General features: G+C 37.6%; 1 protein-coding gene across 2 annotated transcripts in view; it reads right to left on the reverse strand.

Annotated features, from left to right (window-relative positions):
* Positions 1-12,566, reverse strand: part of NRXN3 (neurexin 3) — a 1,287,124-nt gene that overhangs the window by 1,195,741 nt on the left and 78,817 nt on the right. The gene's annotated exons all lie outside the window — the stretch shown is intronic.

Here is a 12,566-nt window from a genome sequence, read left to right on the forward strand (position 1 = left end):
AGTTCCAAGGATAATAGTACTTTTATATTGATTAGTAAGGTTCCCTTTCTAACTGCTTTGCACTGTTGGTTGGTCTGAGCAAGAAACAAAGCAAAAGCTGCCTATATTGACCTAATCATTCATCAAATCCTCAGTCCTGGAATGTTTAATTTAGCCTGCAGAGAAGAAGGGCATTTTAAATGACTGGGGAAGAGTAAGCCACATAGGTAGTTGAATAATCTATATAGCAGTGATGGAGAACCTATACCACGTGTGGTGGAAGTGGCACCCAGAACTGTTCTTCCAGATTCCAGCGCACCGGCCAGCTGGTTTTCACATGCATGGGAACACTAGAAACCAGAAGAGAAGCCACCCGGTGCACATGTACATGCTGGGAAGATGATCTTCTGGTTTCTGGTCAGCAGATGCACACCGGCCAGCTGATCTTCCCCTGCGCATGTGTGCCAGAAACTGGAAGACCAGGTGGCCGGTGCACATGCACACACCAGAAACCATAAGATAATCTTCCCGGAGCACACATGCACACTGGGCGGCTGCTCTTCTGGTTTCCAGCATGCACTCCCATTTTGGCACTTGGTGCCAAAAAAGTTTGCCAACACAGCTATATAGGTAGCCAAGAACTGCAAATTGTGTGCTCCAGCTCCTTATTCCATAGTTCATTTTTCTAGCAACTATAGCAGTTCAGCAAAACTAATAAAACAGCTAAAAAACTACATTATAAATTAAGAGATCATGTTTTCCCAATTCATGAACTCAGCACAAGATTAAAGTCTACAGTGATGGCAAGAATGGGACAAAGTTTTAGAAGGTCAGCAGGTTTTGCCATAAACAACAATGCAGAGCTAGGATCCAGTCCATATAATACCAATATCACTCCTATGCAAGTCTCTCAAGTACCTTTAATTCCAAATTATTTCATTATTTTTAATTCCATTTAGACTTCTGGAGACTCCTTGTTTAGCCTTCTTCCCCTACTTTCAAGAATAATGTTTTATTTCCATCAAAAATTGTTCTGCATGCTTTAATTTTAAGTATTTCATGCTCTGATTATATTCTCTGAAACGCTTTTTCCCCATGTACACATTATATTTCTTCTCATCTTTTTTGCAGCAATAACACTCTAGTATGAATTTATTTCTTATCCACAACTTCATCCATCAAGCATTTTTTTCTTAGTTCTTATTTGAGTATCTCCTCCTACATCTACGTAAGACCACATCTATAATACTGCATCCAGTTTGGTCACAACACTATAAAAAAGATGTCGAGACTCTAGAAAGAGTGCAGAAAAAAGAAACCAGGATGATTAGAGGACTGAAGACTAAAACATATGAAGAACAGTTACAGGAAGTGGGCCTGGCTAGTCTAGTGAAGAGAAGGACCAAGGGAGACATGATAGCAATGTTCTTATATTTGAGGGGCTGCCACAGAGAGGAAGGGGTCAAGCTATTTTCCAAGGCACCTGAAGGCCAGACAAGGAATGATGGATGGAAACTGATCAAGGAGAGTTCCAACCTGGAAATAAGGAGAAATTTTCTGACAGTGAGAAAAATCAACCAATGGAACAGCTTGCTTTCGGAAGTTGTGGGAGCTTCATCACTGGAAGCTTTCAGGAAGAGACTGGACTGCCACCTCTCAGAAATGGTGTAGGGCAGTGATGGTGAACTTTTTCGGCACTGAGTGCCCAAACCAGAACACGTGCACACACACCCCGGAGCCCTGGCAACTTGAAGACCAGCTGGACCGTGCACATGTGCATGCTGGCCACCTAATCTACTGGTTTTTGGCATGCACATGCTCGCTGGCCAGTTGGTCTTCGCACGCCAGAAGCATGCGTGCACCAGAAACCAGAAGAACAGCTGACAATGGCGCATGTGACCACAGAGAGGGCTCTGTGTGCCACCTCTGGCACGCATGCCATATGTTTGCCATCAGAGGTGTAGGACCTCCTACTTGGTGGGGGTTGGACTAGATGACCTACAAGGTCCCTTCCAACTCTGTTAATCTCTGGGAACTTCGTTCCCCTCTGTTCCAGTTTCTATATCCTGTCCTCTTCATTCCATTTTCCATTTATCTTTTTGAGAATAGAGACACATGCTTTGTCTTCCTGAAGTCATGTTTTAAACTTCGTTCCTGTTCTTCCCTTCCCTGCCCAGTTTTGGGAATTCACCGCTTCCAAATGTGTCAGAATGTGTCCCACATTCAAAAGCTTACATCACCCTTGCATCCTTCATTAATTCAACTATGCACCAGAAACAAATTTAATAATAACTTGTTCTCTAATCGTTTGCCTGGCCCCACTATCCACTTATGATCTTACTAGAGGTGTCACACAAAATATATTTCAGCTTATTATTTTTAGTATTTGAAATTAAAGGGAGAAGTACATGTTGGATATAGTATTTTAATTATGGTATTGGGTTTTATTGTATTGTTAAGTTTTATAAATTACCTAAACTCTATTTGTTTCCAGGTAGCAGAAAAAGAAATCCCATAAATAAACAAATAAACAAACAAATAAATAAATAAATAAACAAACAAACTCCATTATCATCATTCATTGGAACATAACATATAGCTATCACCAACCTAGTGATTCCTATTTTCATATGTATCAATACCAATTCATATTGGTACCAATTGTATTAGCCCTTTCAATCATAATTGAACCTATTCATGTCACTTCTCAGCATGCATTAATCAATTCTATTTCACACAAGACAATGTTCATTTAGTTCTTTTACATTTTCCCTTTTCCCATAATTTTATAGTTACAGTGCATTCGGAAAGGTTGTCCAATCTCTTTTTAAAAACTTCCAGTGTTGGAGCATTCACAGCTTTTGGAGGAAAGTTGTTCCACTGATTGTTCTGACTGTCTGAAAATTTCTTTTTAAGTTCTAGGTTGTTTTTCTCCTTGATTAGTTTCAATCCAAGAGTCCTGCCTACAGATGCTTTGGAAAATAGTTTGCCTTCCTCCTCTTTGTGGCAATCCCTGAGATAGTGGAGCACTGCTATCATGTCATCCCAGTCCTTCTTTTCATTAAACTAGACATACCCAATTCCAGCAACCGTTCTTTATATGTTTTAGCCTCCCATCCCTAATCATCTTTGTTGCTCTTTTCTGTATCCTTTCTAGAGTCTCAGCACTGTGGTGACCAAAACTGGATGTAGTATTCCAAGTGTGGTCTTATAAAGGCATTATAAAGTGGTATTAACACTTCACGTGATCTTGATTCTATCCCTCTGTTAATGCAGCCTAGAACTGTGTTGGCTTTTTTGGCACCTGCAGCACACTGCTGGCTCATATTTAAGTGATTGTTCAATACGACTCCAATATCTATTTTACAGTTACTACTATTGAGCCAGGTACTACCAGGTATACCTGTGCATTTGGTTTTTCTTTCCTAAATGCAGAACCTTACTTTTTTCATCATTGAATTGAATCATTGAATCATTGAATCAAGTCTGTCAAGATCCTTCTATATCTTAAGCCTATTTTCTGTTGTGTTGGCTATTCCTGTCAGCTTGGTGTTGTCTGCTATGTTTTAGTCTCCAAGCCTTTAATTATCCTAGTTAATCATATTGCACTGTTGGCTATTCCTGCTAGCTTAGTGTCATCTGAAAATTTGATGAATTTTCTCTTCTATGCCCTCATCTAAATCATGTATGAAGATATTGAAGAGTACTGGGCCTAAGACAGAACTTTGTGGTACCTCACTGCTTCCTTCCTTCCATGTGGATGTAGTACCATTAAGAACTACTCATTGAGTATGGTTTGTCAGTCAGTTATAATAAATAAAATACAAATAATAAAGTAATAAATAATAAAATAAATTAATGTATAAAATACATGAATTTTAAAATAAAAGAAAATACAGGGAAGGAATTTGAAAATTTGGAATTGAAAATACAGAGATATATGAAATTATGTTTCCCACCAAAACAAGATATAAGAAATGATTAAGACATAATTAACTGAAGAAATTTAGCTAGAAATGAAACACAGCAGGAATTCATCTAGAAACTGAATATGACACAAAATTTGAAAATGTTAGAAGCAGAAATCTTGGCAACCTTAGAAGCACAAAACCTCATGTGATGTTGTCTGTATCTTTCAAGATTTTGGTACCCTTGTGAGAGCTCTCTCGGAATGGGTCAGAGAGTCTGTGGAAGACCTCGTGAGATTTCAGGACTGGCATAAGAAACTTGCATCAGCATTATTAGTAAGCAGGCATACAGTATAAAATAGGCTATTGGGGAAATGTGTTCTTAACTATACAACTGATTAGTAGCAAACTGTTGAAAGTTCCCCAGTTCTATTCATTTTTCTTCCTTAAATGAGTATTTTAACCCTTTTAACAATGAAGCCACTGATTTTTCATGTAACAACCCCTCTGATTCCACAACCACATGGTTTCCCAGACACCAGCCGTAGTCCTCAGATAGTATAATCCAAGGATCAGGCCTCTTCAAATTATACCCTCCTACATCAAATCCACCCCAAATTCATTATCCCCAATTGAAGGAGGTTTTAAATACTGTATAGGGTGACTTCTTAAAAAGGCCTAAGTAATTTTCTATTATGATACGTATGAATCAAGAGATCTGCTACTTTATTTTTAAAGGTTTAAATTAAATCTAATCAATACATTTAAATTCATGTAAAAGATGTTTTTTGAAATTGAAATAAGTAAAATATACTAAGAAATAAATAAAAGAAAAACAATACAGATATCAAGAATTTTAATTAAAATGCAAAGGGGGGGGGGGGAACCCCACAACTTTAATACTGTCAACTATGTAAAGTCTCAAGTTCAGTTAAGATACAGACCTAATCAATTGGCAGCCTTGTAGACCAGACCAAATGTCCATGAGGTTCAGCAGATGTCATTGGGAAGTCCATAATGAGAACTTCAAGCAATAATTGTCTCCTCTTCCGCTATAGCAACTGATATTCAATGGCAAGATACCTCAGAACAAGTGGTTTTGATGATAATGATGAGAGTCACTGATAGTCACCTTTTATGAATTTACCAAATCCATACTTAAAGCTGCGTGATCTGTTAGCATCAGAACACCTTTTGGTAGTGAATTCCAAAAGTTAATATCTGTTATATAGAAAAGCATTTTGCTTGGTTTCTTCCTAACTATTACTAATCAGTAACGTTGAATAAACGTTAGCATTATGAATCTTAAGAGAAATTAATTTCTCTGTATCTACTTTCTCTATACTACATAATTATGTTAGGTTTGTAAAAGATATGACATTAATCTATTCTCTCTAGTATTACTGTGAATGGTAAGATGCTATTCATTGTGGTCAGATACTACTTGTTACAATCAGTAGCTCCTTAGAGGATTGAAGAACCAAACAAATTGCCAACTGGTTGTTTCAATATTCTGAGCAACAGTTTGCTTATTTGCTTCCAGCTTAATTTCAAGGTTGATTAATATCTGTTTGTTTCCAGACAATTTATTGTGACATTGATTGATTAATAAGCAGTACTAGAGTATCATTGCAATTGGAGCATTAGGTCTGGAAAACACAAACTATTTTTTCAATTGGATTATAGTTGTACATTAAGAATACAAGATTTAACTTTTCTGAAAAACATCTAGCTTCATTTATGCCTTAAAAGTATTTAATCAAAGGGGCAGCATATTTGGCTCCTCTTCCAAAGTTGGGTCATTTCTTCTATCTGTTCCATTATCATTTCCACATACATCACTTCTAAAGCAGGGAATATTCTGTAATTGTAGAAGCTCCTCAATTAGTTTAGAGCCCTGATTACAATAGGATTATGAATTGCACTGCAGTATCAGGCATACTTACCTATTCTTGCCCATGCAATTGGTAAGATCAAGTAAGCAACAACACAGATTTCATTAAGGTAACCCTAAAGTTACTCTGGAATAAATACAGAACCTTAAGAAACTGTAATAGGAATAGATCAGCCTCCATTATAGTGCTCAGCACTCACCTGTGCTGAGTCCATTTCAAAGAAGTCCACTACCTGATTCATTCCTAGCTTTCTCATAATCTTTCACTTCTTCACAAAAACACCCACATCCTTTAAAAGTTATTAAGTACAGGACAACAATTGGGGTGAAGGGCATCCAAGTTTGAAAGAAGAGCAACATTTAAAGTAAGTGCTATGAGCAGCACCTGAGCTTCTGTTAAACGTCCTTATAGCCAAGAAATGCTTCTATTGGGCTAAAATAAAATGTTCTAGAAAAGAAACGAAAAGGTCATTTGATTTTACATAGATAATACTTACTTGTTTTTATTACCCTCTTTTTCATTTGCACTGTAAATAGTTTACAACAAGATCCAATCTACAGCTGTTTCTGAGTCGAAATAGAGAGCAAGCAAAGCAATTCAACAGTACGTTATTTCAAACTTACTCTCTCCATTTCAAACATACTTCCCATCATCTCTGAACCTCAGCAATTCACAACCATTAACAATTTTGGCTGCAAAATTGCAGCAAATATGTCTGCAATGAAGGATGGTGGAGGGTAATGCAATTCCACTCAAGAGCAACATTGCTGCCACTAGACAGCAGTGGAACTCAGAAAATCACACTGCTTCCCTAGGTGGGATTATCAATCATTACATTACAAAAGGCAAAACTGGAACCAAAAGGCGAGAGAGAAAGTGCAGAAAACAGAGTAACTCTAAACAGATGGACATTGTGGAATATCATAAAAATAGAATCCCTTTTCCCCTTGATTCTGACCAGTTGGAACAGTCATGGTGTGCAGGTCTTCTCTTGGATATTCAAGGGTTGTTCAAGGATTGTTCATTGTCTTCCACAGTTTGTTCGCTCTGTTGCAACTGAGAAGTTCCTATTGCTTTCCATAATCTCCACCTTTAAAAACTTGCCTAGGAGTTTAGAAAGTGTATACTCAACCAATTTTGTCAGCTAAATCCACATAGTAAGATGAGTAAATATCAATACAATGATTTCAAAGAATGCATTAGTTCCTTCTCTTAAGTGCTCACCTTATTATTGTGCTTTAGATACCTAACCTCTTCAACACAAAGAGGAAATGATTTATATCATTAAAGCAATTCTCCTTAGGAAATGAATTAGATGTCTCTGCTTACTCACATAACATGCCACAGATCAGTTCACCTAACTTTTTAATACCTCCACTTCCTCATGAAATTGACAGTCCTGTTCAGGATTGCAAAACTGTATCTTGTCAATTTAACAGTCCAGAACTTTTAATCACCTTCCCCATATATCTCACAGAGTATTTCTGTCCATACTTTCTCCAAAAAATTCAGAATTCCACATATTGTGTACTTTCAGTTACCACAGGATGCAACTTCCCATATAAAATGTGTATTTTTGGTATATGTGTGTACAAAAAAGAGAGAAAACATGCTATCTGACAATAGCAAATTATTAACTAACTTGGGTACAGACTGAGGGAGATTGCTTTTCTATCTGATATTTACAACTATTATTATTAGAACAAATTATGCTTACACTGCACTGTGCAGCCTGCAAGCACTTTGCAGCCATTAATTAGTTCTTGTGTTGGTGGCCATCTGGATCACCATCAAATTAAGATATGTTTGGAAAACAGTATAAAAACATGCAAAAATAAATTTGTTCTCTGGAGAACACATGGAAGCATGGAAGAATAAAATAGATTGCATTGGGGGTGATTCACGGAAATCTTTGTGGATTTCCACCAAAAACATCAATGACAGTGGCCCTATTTAACATCCCACTAAATTTGTTTTGTTACACTAGGATGAGCCCAATGGGCCTCAACATGGTCTCCAGCATGGTTATGAAGCATTTGTTGATCACAATTTAGTGTTTGTCTTGAACTCTATTATGTGGTTAAATAAAATTAGAAGCAAAAGTTTCAAATTCCTCTTCATGACTTGGCCAGGGGGAAAGGTTAACTGTCAGGGATCCATGGCTCACCATAGCTTGATCCCAATATTCCTTTGTTTTAGCAGGACATATGGTCCCAATACTTTCTGAAGGTGGAAAATTATCATCCTAATCCAATCTTGTTAGAATTTCAAAAATCTAGCTCATTTTTCATTTGTAGCCAGATGCAGAACTGGAAGCTTGGTCCCTGACAGAACTTTTGCATAATAATTCTACCCCTTCTTAATTCTACAAACAGTGAAGTGACAAAGAATCACAACAAACTTGGATAGGAAATAATGTTATGGAAAAGGCTGTATGAATTGTTACAGAAAAGTAATTAACAGCCACAATAACTTCATATTGTTCGCTTTTTTACTTTTGATTTACAATTCTTACTACTATGACTTAAGTGCAATCCAAGCTTTGGGATCAGAGCCAGAAAACTTAAATGTACACCATGTCATCTCAACCACAACATATAATACACTGGGCAAAAATCAGAGGAACCCAGTGGCTGTTTACCTCTGCTGAATTTTAAAAAAAACAGCCATTCGTATTCACTCATCAAGAAAATGGAAGTAGAAGCAAATATTATGGTCATGTTCATTTGTTTTTTGATTACAGAATATATGTAAATTAAGAACAGCCATCAAGCTCTGGAGCAGTGCCAGAACAGTTATTAGTGTCATAAAATTGAAGGAAGGTGATAACAGGGCATTGTGTGCCTGCAAGAAAAAGTCAAGCAGCTGCCATCAAGCCCATGTGGAACAGGAAGTCATTCCCATGCCAGAGGGTCAGGTGGAAGATAGGTCCTGGCTACAATAACCTGGCTCCTTCTTTTTCTTTAATGGAGCACAGAGAAATCTGTTCACTCCATAGTCAAAAGTGTGATAATTATAGAGTAACAAGCTCCACTGTCATTCCGGAGGCAGCATCCCCAGGAAATCTTGCTCTGCAATCAAGGAAAGAAGTGTAATCAGGCCCCTATTCAGGCTTTGTTTAGAAACAGCCCCTGTGGGAGGAAGGAGGCTTTGAGATGTTGCTTTGTGAAGGGGGTAGTGAGATTGGCTATATGGTATTGTTACTATCAGAGGAGCTCAATGCAAGTTCTTAGCAAAATTTTCCCTCAGCCCCACCTGAAAAACCCAGGGAATCCATAGGAAGGATGTATGTTTGACATATCTCCTCAAATTGTTCTAAGTAGAAATCTCTCTTCTGAACATAGCGAAGGATATCAGTGTCATTATCCATGCTTCATGCCATGTGTAACTTGAGAAGTGCAGGATTGGTCTCCATCAGGGCAAACTAACTGGTGCTCTTCCAATGTTCGGAATTACAATTTCCACAATAGTTACTTGCTGGATTTGAAATGTAAGACAACTAGAAAACACCAGTTCTTCATCTCCTAGTCTAGACATTGGTTGGAAAATTGTAGTTCTTGAGCTATGTGTACACATGACATGAAACAGACTTATTAATTTAACAATCAACCTTACTAGCTCTGTCACTATCACAGCGCATCTAAGAAAATGCCCTGATGTTATATGGCATAATATCTTTGTCACAATTAAACAAGAGTGAGACCTCATCCCAACAGTGCCTAAGTGAATAGCAGTAGGGCTCTGGAAGTAGTCTTGCTCCTGTGTGTTTTTTTTTTAATCTGGCATGTGTGACCATCCTGAAAACTTGAGTCCCTGCTGGCATCAGACAGATCTTAGAAAACTAGAGAATTATTCAGATGTTGGTAGAAAATAGGATAGGAGAGATACAAGGAATTTTTCTATTACAACTCTTTGCTCTATAAGTTCTTGGAACATCTCCAGAGGAAACTGAGAATTGAAGAGTTTGTGTTTGATGTCAGTTGTGGGGCTGGCCTTACTTTTAGCCTGAATGAGTCAGGCTGCCTCAGGCAGCAGATTTTGGATGTCATAAAAAGATAGCAGTGTTAATTATTTATTTTGTTATTATTTCATTACTACTGCCAGAAATGGTAGTTGGTGGATTTTCTCTCTCGTTTGCCAGAATGATTTTGCCAACTCTGAGTAATCTATGTACCTTGGGTAACTTCATTTACTACTGTGCCTTAGGCAGCCCTCTGACTTGGGCCACTCCTGTGTCAGCTGCATACTCAGCCAGTAGAAGTTTTTGTGTGTGCATTGAAAACAAAATGCAAAAGTCTTCTTGGACTTTGCTTGAATACCCATAATTGGATCATGTGAGCACATTTGCAGCACAGATTTAAAATGTTTAATATTTCCTTTCCTCAGGGAATGGTAATTTAAGAGAAAAAATGGGGATCTCAACTGGAATTCCAGCATTTTCACCAACTTCCAGAATTCTTTAACAAAGCTCTGACAGTTAATCAGAAGCTTCTAATTTTCCAAGAGTTCTTGGAGTGGAGCTTTTCACTAGTATTGGTAATAGCATAACAGACACAATTTTCCCTTTTTTTTGTTCGTTGCCACAATAAGTGCAATTCTTTTATCAGCTACACCATCATTTTAATCCTTCACAGCATCATAGGGTTATTGTTGAATGGGTAGAAATATTCCGAGGAAAAAATATTTAGAGAAAAATGTGAAAAGGGTTTTAAAAGAGAAGCTGATCAGAAAGCGGGGAAAGCTATGATTCTGGAAAGCATTTATTGGTTGATAAATCTTTACTTCCAGTTGCAGCATTAAGATAGTTAACAGTAAATACTACCTTCTAATGCTTAATTTTGGACATCTACTTAAGAAAATAGTTTTTGAAAACAATATCTAAGTTTAAGGTTTAAATCTGCAGGTTCATATGGTTGCAAAACCTGGCATAGTTGGATAGCTATTAAGTTATCTGAACCTCACAATGACCCATTGCCAATCTGTTCTTCAATTTACCATTATAGATGACAATGAAAATCAGATCCCCACATCATCTAGATATTTTCTACTATTCCTAACAATTATTCATTTGTCTATATGAACAGGTGATGACAGCACCGAAGGACCCACAATGCTTGCTGTCATTTTCATTTCTGTGCAGTAATGGAGGTGGCAGTAGCAGGGAGGGATTTAAACATTACTAAATCCAAGAAAAATCTTCCAAAGAGCTTTCGAAGTTTACATGGTGCATAATATCAAGTACTGTGTGAAAGCTATTTCCAAAATCCATGCATCTGTGTTGTTTCCTGTAGAATTGTACCAAGTATTTCTATAAAAGATTTGATTATGCACTTTATGCATAATGAAACTGCATTTTGCCTTAATGAATCTGTGATACTGTAAATGGAATGTGTAACTTTAGTATTGGTGAGGCTGGCTAAGTATTTATTTATATATCATTTCCTTGTCCACAGAATAAATGAGCTTCTTGTAGTTTTGTCATCCAGAGACACAGGTATCAATCAATAGTCGAGTAATAGCTTGAATTCAGTTGAGAGAACTAATCTTTTCTTTAAAAAAAACTATGCACGGCATTTAGCTATTAAAACAGGAACTATTGATTGAGTCTCATCAACTCTCAGCTAAAACCAGTGACCAGCTGCAAATCAACACAGAAATCCAAGAAATAAGAAATAGTGTGAAACTACCATGTTTCCTGAAAATAAGACAGGGTCTTATTTTCTTTTGATCCCCAAAATATGGCTTGGGCCTTATTATCGGGGGGGGGGATTATTGTTTTGGAGTTGCTGGGCAGCTGCTCTCTGGCGAGCGGGCTCCCAAAGAACTGGGCACTTCTTCAGGGGCGAACGGCTGTGTTGCGCTGTCGCAGCAGTGCAACACAGCAGCCATGAGGTGACCATGCTCATGAGCAGCCACCTGGCAACCTCCCTTTCCAGGCAGGCAGAGCACCATTCACTGACCTAGGGGTATCCCGAAGGCACCAAGCAACGTGAGTGCCTTTGCCTCCCCCAGGCTCCCACAACTTTGTACCTTCGGGATACCGCTAGGTTGGTGAGTGGCCTGAAAAAAAGGGCATGGCCTTATTTTCAGGACATGTCATATTTTCGGGGAAACACAGTATTTAATACATCAAGGAGGATAATATAGTAAGTGTCAAGGATGGCTGGAAATGAAAGACATTCCTGTTTCTCAAAACAGGATACTTCTTGGCACACCAAAATCTAAAACAAAAGAGTGATTCAAGAGAAGACAAGAGAAACAGAAAGATGTTTCTAAAATATCTGAATTAATTCATTTCTAATTGAGTTGAACTACAACTACCATAATTCCCAGTCTGTCTCAGGACTGTTTATGCTGTTGTCCAATAAATCTAGATTGATCAAGTTGGGGAAATCCACAAAAGGAATTCAGAACCATCACGCAATACACTCATTTATTGGTAGAAGTCAAACTTGATTTGGTTTCTCCCACTGATACCTTCTGTAGCATTTATTTTGTGTAGAGTGGAGGTGAATTCTTTTTCTTGTTCTTGAGCAACCTGCAGCAAAGCCAAAGTGAGGATATATTCATGATTCATAACTGGATTAGACTTTTGAAGGACTTAACTTTCCCTGGAAATTACATAGGAGAAAACTTGGGGAGTTAAGTGAAAAGAAAGGAAGCATTTTAATCATACAATGAAACAGTTGAATACTAACACCAAACAGCAAATTACACCGCAAATTAAACTTATGTTTTCAATGTTTGTTTCATACATTTACAAAGATTCTCACGCAGTCCAAGA

Source organism: Natrix helvetica (genome assembly GCF_964273705.1).
Source record: "Natrix helvetica genome assembly, chromosome: 1".
Taxonomy (NCBI): Eukaryota; Metazoa; Chordata; class Lepidosauria; order Squamata; family Natricidae; genus Natrix; species Natrix helvetica.